This window comes from Anser cygnoides, chromosome 2, assembly GCF_040182565.1.
Source record: "Anser cygnoides isolate HZ-2024a breed goose chromosome 2, Taihu_goose_T2T_genome, whole genome shotgun sequence".
NCBI lineage: Eukaryota > Metazoa > Chordata > Aves > Anseriformes > Anatidae > Anser > Anser cygnoides.
In genome coordinates this window covers 133,291,637-133,298,364 of record NC_089874.1, presented here as the reverse complement: position 1 = coordinate 133,298,364, position 6,728 = coordinate 133,291,637, and the positions used below count along the sequence as shown (strand labels likewise).

Genomic DNA, 6,728 nt, shown 5'->3' with positions numbered 1-6,728 from the left:
CAGACCTTGACCTTCTGCCAGCCAAGCTGAACCAGCTCTGCAAGCACTGTAAAGCTGGGGCTGGTTCAGAGGTTTTGACCCACCACACACAATTTTGAATTGCAAGGAGGAGCAAAGCCTTGCTGTTACATTCCTGTGACTCCTTCAGAGGTGGTTTTGAACTTCGGAGAATTAAAATGTTGCTTTCAAGGCTTTTACATAAAGAATCTATTTCAGGAAAGTATTTTTAATACTTGCAGCTGGTGTTTCTCTTCATTGACTCTTCTTTCTTTAGTATCAATTGTACCACGTTCCCTACCAAAGTGCAGCTGCCCTCTAGTTTCAGAGGGCTGTGTTCTGCAGCTGTATTTATTGTGTACAGGAATGTGAAGGTGTTAGGAGCTTCTGATGCTACCATGCAATGGCCCCAGTGCTCCACCTGCAGGCCTGGGGCTTATCTTTCCATGCACTTTGCACCGGGCCAAAGACTTTTGCATTTTAGAGGAGGAGGCAGGTTCAGCGTGCGTGTCCTCACATCTGTGGGACCGAACACCTGGCAAAGGGGTTTTATTGCTGCTCTGTTTGGGAATAATTTTCCATCGGAGGAAGTGAAAACATTTATCTGGCACCCATACACCACGGTATTCTCTTTGAGTGCGAGTGTTTTCAGGTGTGCTGCCAGCCAAAGCCAGCGCCGGCCGCCCTGGAGAGGGACTTTGGCGTGAGGCAGCGGAGAGGAATCACACTTTATCGCAGACATAGCTGGGAAACTCAAGGACAGAAAGGAGGATGGGGCCAGCTGGGAAACGCTGAACAGATCAGCCCGAACGCCCACACCTCATTCTGCTCAAATGGCCTTGAAACGTGTTTACAGACCAAAGAAGTGTGAGTTGTGCTGGCTGACGGCGCTGGGAGCTGGTGCAGGAAATCAGCGGAGGAAGTCAGGGTTAATTCGCCGTCCTCACAAATCTTAGGAATTTATTTTGCTTTCTGCTGAAAACATATTGTGCTAAAAAACAGTCTCGGGTTGCTCCAGGAGGGGTTTAGACAGGACATTGGGATGAATTTCTTCACAGACAGGGTGCTCGAGCATCGGAACAGGCGGCCCAGGGAGGTGGTGGAGGCTCCACGTGGGGATGGATGCGGCACTGAGGGACATGGGTTAGTGGTGGGACTCACCAGGTCACGCTGATGGATGGATTTTGTGATCTTGAAGGCCTTTCCCAAACTAGATGGTTCTACAAAAAAGCTTTTGATAGCAGAGCCTTTCCTATGTCGCATTAAGTTCCCTGTGGGCCTTGTTTTGGTAGCAGGCGAAGTACAAGCGAGGAGCACGTTGCACAGCACGGACACCACGAACCCCTCCGGCTCCGGAGCTCCTTGCAGCATGGGAACCTGATGGTGGCCACAGGGGAGGAGAGGTGGTGTTTCAGATTCAGAGAGGGCTCTAGCAAGGTACAGGGGAGAGGCAGCACACCGCCTCAGGAGTGCCTGCTCCTGGGGGCTGTCAATAAGCACACTTTCTTGTTTGTTTGTTACCTGGTTCAGAATATGGTGTCTAATGGGCAAGAAAGCCCTCAGAGCATCAACACTTAACGTCTGCTGGCCTGTCTTCATGAGCAGCTCTCACCCAGAGCATCTCCTAGACCTCCCTGACTTACCCTGCTAATCAGACCTCCAGTCCCATTGCCCCAGAACCGCCGCAGCTGCAGCCGGGAAGAACGGCAAGGCAACGCAGCAGGCAGCTCGTACGCAGCCCGGCTTGCACCAGGTGCTTGTGCCAGGGCACTTTATGTATCAGTGTACCAAGGAGCCTGAGAGAAACATCTGAGCAGGGCTCCCAGCCTCCAGGGCCTTGCAAATCTCTGCAGTGGCCTTGGGACATGGCTTTGCAGAGCGGGATGTGACATGAGTTTTATCATCGTTACCACGGAAACTAAGCAACCTGGAATGAGCCAGCTCTCGTTATCTTCAGACCTCTGCCGTTACGGGCACAAGATCCCTGCACAGTCCCAAGGAGAAAAAGCTGCTCTCAGCAGCTCTGAGACCTCTCCCAAGCATCCATCATCGTGGTGTAAGTCACTCCTGTCCATTAACTGAAACCTCGCTGCTTCCACAGCTGCATGTGTCACCAGTGCTTGCACACTTAGCGCTGTCTGCTCTTTTAGGAGGTGATCTTCAGTGGTACAGAAGTTGCGTTTTGCTTAAGAACAGGAATGTGTTCAACCAATTTGTTTGTGAACAATTTGGGCTTCCCATGCTGGATCCACAAAGCTTTTGCAGAACAGCCTTTGTATGAATGAGCCTACCTTGGCCTCGCACCCCAATGTTTAGTGTTCATAATTCATATACATGGCCAAGTGATGCTCACCAAGGGATATATGCATCCCATATCATGTGTCCCATGTGGTCAGTTTTTCACAAGGGACATGAAAACCTCTGAAAAGCCGCTGAGCCTTCATGTCCCCGCTGTGGCAAAGCCCTCTCCTGTGGTTTTCCAGGTACTGTGCAGAATGCAGCACGTGAATGTGATGTGAAACAGGCTTTGCTCCGCTGCCTTCATCTTCCTGTTAACAGCTACCAGGTGTTCCTCATTTTCCCATAAACTTTCAGGCTCAGCTTCGGAGAGGACAGGCAAACAAGTTTTGCTCTGTGATGCAGTAGGAGGTGGCACTGCTTGCTGCGGGTGAGGAGGGGGTGCTCAGGATAGGAGCACGAGGGCTGACACTGCTCACCTGCATCATCAGCAGAAGAGGTTAGGGGCTTTAGGCTCCCATGCAAGCAGGGGGATGTGTCAGAGGTTCCTGTGGCCCTGTGGCAATGTCGGTACCTCTGGCTGCTGCGTGCTGTTTGTTCTCACTTCCCCCACTGGAGAAAACACCTGACACATCTTGTGACACAAGCAGAGGCATTTACTGCCCTAGCAGCTCACAGGATGGGGGCCTGCCGTGCCCATAGCTGCCTGCTGGGGGAATGAAAACGTCCCAGAGCAAGATGAAGGAAATAATTTCAAAAGCTGATAGGAATCTGAATAGCATACCTGCCCTTGGTATCTCCCTGCGGATGTCTTGGTGTCTGACCAGTTCATGGTACTTTTGGGGGAGGCACACACGGCAGGAAGGATGGTGAGGGACAATTTCTCTCTCTGGCATTTTGGGCAAGCACAGTTCCACATGAAAGCTGCAAGATTTCTGCCTCGATGCCCTGTTAGAAAAGGAGACGGAAAGAGCAAGTGAGGCAGCCCTCGCTGCGGGTTCCCCTCTACCTCAGCTAATGTTTGCACGGGAGCACAGAGACGTTAGCAGGGTTTGGAGAACCATTAACCACCAGGTTTTGTGGCCTCGAGGTCATGGAGCAGCAGCGCAAGGCTGCAGGCAGGCAGCAAGGCTGGCGGTGCTGGGGGGACCACGGCACCTTGCTGGGGAAGGGCAGAGCACCGCCTGCAGCCAGGTGCCCGTAGAGCTGCAGCCAGGCCTGACTCTTCCTCTTTGATGCTGGAACAGCACAAAGATGTGAAATTTAGACTTCCTAAAAGCTGTTTCTTTCCCCTGCCTTTTTTCTTTTTATCTTTTTTTTCTTTATCTTTTTTTTTTTTTCTTTTTCTTTCTTTTTCATAGCTTTGCTGCAATTCCAGGGGTAAAAAAAAAAAAAACAGCCCTAGATATCTGACTGTGGTTACCATCTGCTAAATTTTAAACATCCTGGTCTAGCTGCCTTGTCTTCCTGTTCTCTTGGCCGGCCAAGGTGTGCCTTGCTCTCTCGCGAGCACCCATGCTGCTGGGAGGAGTAAAGGCAGCTCTAAGAGCGGAATCCACCTATGCCCCACCGCAGTGCTGGCATCCTGCTGTTTCCAGCCCCAGCTCTGAGCTGTGTCTGGTGCGTGAGGTCCCCAGGCTGGGGACGGCTCACAGCACTGCGGCACAGCCACCACGCAGTGTCCTGTGCTCACAGCTTCATCCCCAGATGTCAGCCCAGGGACACCGGACCTCCCTCCCTCCCATCCCCACGCCTTCCCACTTTCTGACAACGCAGCCCTGTGCTCTGACATCCAGCCAGAGCAAAGGGCTCAGCCTTCGTGTTTGCAAACTTAAATCAGGCACGATGGATTATTCTACTCGCACTTGGCATGGACAGGAAAAAAAAACCACACCAACCTTTACGGAAGACTCTTGTGTTAATACCACCACATGCAAGTTTAGTTTTGTGCAATGCTCGGTGTTCAAGCCTTGCTCTCACCCACCTCCTTACGGTGGGAAGACGCTGCCCGCAGGCAGAGCCCTCACGCCGTGTAATTAGCAGTCTGACCGCTGGATGCTACTGTTGCTCCAAGCATCCGCGAGCGCAGGCAGGGGGGCGCCTGGCAGTGCCCCCTCTGCGTTTTTCAGCCCAGCTGAGTCAGCGGCCTCTGGCTGGCCGGGCCGTCTCCGTGCTGCCTGCCCCAGCCCCGGAGGGACAGCTGGAAGCTGGTGGCCGGGCACCAGGCGATGCCCGCTTCCCGCAGCACGCACGCGAATTATTAAGTTAACGGCACCGGACCGAGATTTTAGCAATGACGAAGTCATTGATTTCTAAATCCCCAGGCCTGGGAATTCTAGCATATTGCTCAGGACAGTCAAGCCGTTGTGTAGGTAGCACGCTAGCAGTGCACAAAGCACAGAAACTACAGTTTTCAGGCACCTTTGAGGCATTTATGCTGCAGCCTACTCATTATATTGTAGCCTACTCACCCACCGTCCACAGAACGATTAGTTAGACTTAGGTGTAAGCATTCTTTTTATTATTATCATCACCACCACCATCATCATCACCAGATGCAAAAATTGATCCTTTTTTCTTTCAAAAGCAGTGATTACCACCACAGCCTGGCACTAGACAAACATTGCATCCCGTCACGCACCAGCAAAATCTCTATGAGCTAACTGCATCTATCCTTTAAGAACGGACCAGAGCAATCCCAAACTTAGGTCGCTTTCTCTTATTTTTCTCTCACCAGCAGCCTCCCCTTATTCCTGTGAGAGCCATTCTAGGGGATGCCCCGTATCGCGCCTGCTTCCCTGTATCTTAATTTGTACTTAATCCCTGTTATTCTCAGATTTTGTCTCCCTTTTGGAATACTTCCCAGATCTGTAACCACTGTTACTCTCTACTTATCTCCCCCCAGCCTCCTTTCAGTACGGATCCTGTACACTTTGTGCACACCGATGTACCCCGAAGCAAAATCTTCCTATCAGAGGAGCACGGTTGGTATGATTGAGACATGCCCAGAGCAATTCATCATTTATTGATGGGCACCTCTGCGGAGTATTTCCTTTGTGCAAACTGGGTTACGGGAGCTCCCTTTTTCATCTTCCCCAAACAAGGCAGAGAGCCTTGTAGATGTGCAGGGTAATGTCCCCATGGGAACACAAAATCTCTGCTGCAAAGATGACAAATTCAGGAAATTTCTGCTCACCAGTTGTCCACAAAGATGGTTTTGCCAGTTTGAGCTTTTCCTTTGGATTCTTCACACACTGGAGGAAGCACCCAGGAACCGTTCCCCCAGCAGGGCAGCATTTTGTGATAACAACCTCCTGTCTGTAGACCCAGTAACTTATTCACGCACTGCCTCACTATTCCACAGTTTCAGCAGCTCCAAGCAGAAATGTCAAAGAACAATTTTAGCAGTTTTCTGAGACCTCCAAGTGACTTCTGAGCCTGTTTTTCCTGTCTCAAGGTCCACCTGGCTTGAAATCAGAAGCAGAGCTCCCGCCTGAGGTGTGGGAAGTATGGAGGCTCACAGATACTGCTCTGTCAAACAGGGAGCTGCTCACAGGGAATTCACATAACTGTTTCAGCTGCTTAATGTAAATGATTAATGCTTTAATTTGTCTCATTTGGCTTTAGACCTAGTTTTGGCCATAAATTTGACAATCAGGCTCTTTGTCAGCGAGAAGAAAGAGACACCTCCAAGGGGGAGTGCCAGTGGATCTGTGGCAGAAACCTAACTCAGGAGGATTCATAACTCAGGATGGAGATGCCAGCTTCTGCCCATTTGTGCATGGAATAGCAAAGGAAAAGCTTCATCACCGTGCTACCGATACAGCATGGAACTATTCAAATAAAAAGAGAGAAAAGCTTTCTCTTTTTGACCTGATGTTTTTGCTTAAAAAGTGGCCATCCAAATCCTTTCTTTTAATTCTGAACTATTTTTTTTTAAATCTCATCCTAAGAAATTATCAGAGATATGATACTGAAAACGGTTTACTTATCAAAATTTCCCTCTCTACATTTTGTATACAGGACTTTCTGCCCTGTTGCTGAAAGACTGCTGTTGGGCTGATGGGACATTTTAACATAGAAAATGTGGGAGTGTTTTAAACTGGCATGTAAGAGTTTCTTCATATTTGAACCTCCTATTGTAACTCTGCTTGCTTGCCAGGGCAGAGCAGTCTACACCTTTTGCTACGTGCTCGCCTGCTGTCATGATTTACGTGCAGGATTAAAGTGGGGGCAATAAATTAACCAAGTGTAGCTCCATACTGCATAACTCCCGGTGCTTTAAATGAAAAGCTGTGTGCTGTGGGCAGAGGAGTGCTTGGTGCAGAGCTTTGCCCTGCAGGCACATTTTTCACTGCCCCCTCTGTGGCCCCAGATGCTAGCAGTAGAAATGCCCATTTTACTCATTTTTCTTTTAGGGGATCATCCTTTCCCCTTTATTTTATTATTATTATTATTTTTACGTTATCTTTCTTGAGACTGTTACCAACTAC

The 6,728-nt window shown here is 49.8% G+C and overlaps 1 long non-coding RNA gene across 1 annotated transcript; it reads left to right on the top strand.

Annotated features, from left to right (window-relative positions):
• Nucleotides 1–1,026: 1,026 nt before the first annotated feature.
• LOC136790200 (uncharacterized) lies at nt 1,027–6,239 on the top strand. Its single transcript, XR_010829734.1, has 3 exons — nt 1,027–2,053; nt 5,141–5,219; nt 5,863–6,239. It is a non-coding gene; the product is annotated as an uncharacterized lncRNA (long non-coding RNA).
• The last annotated feature ends 489 nt before the right edge of the window (nt 6,240–6,728 follow it).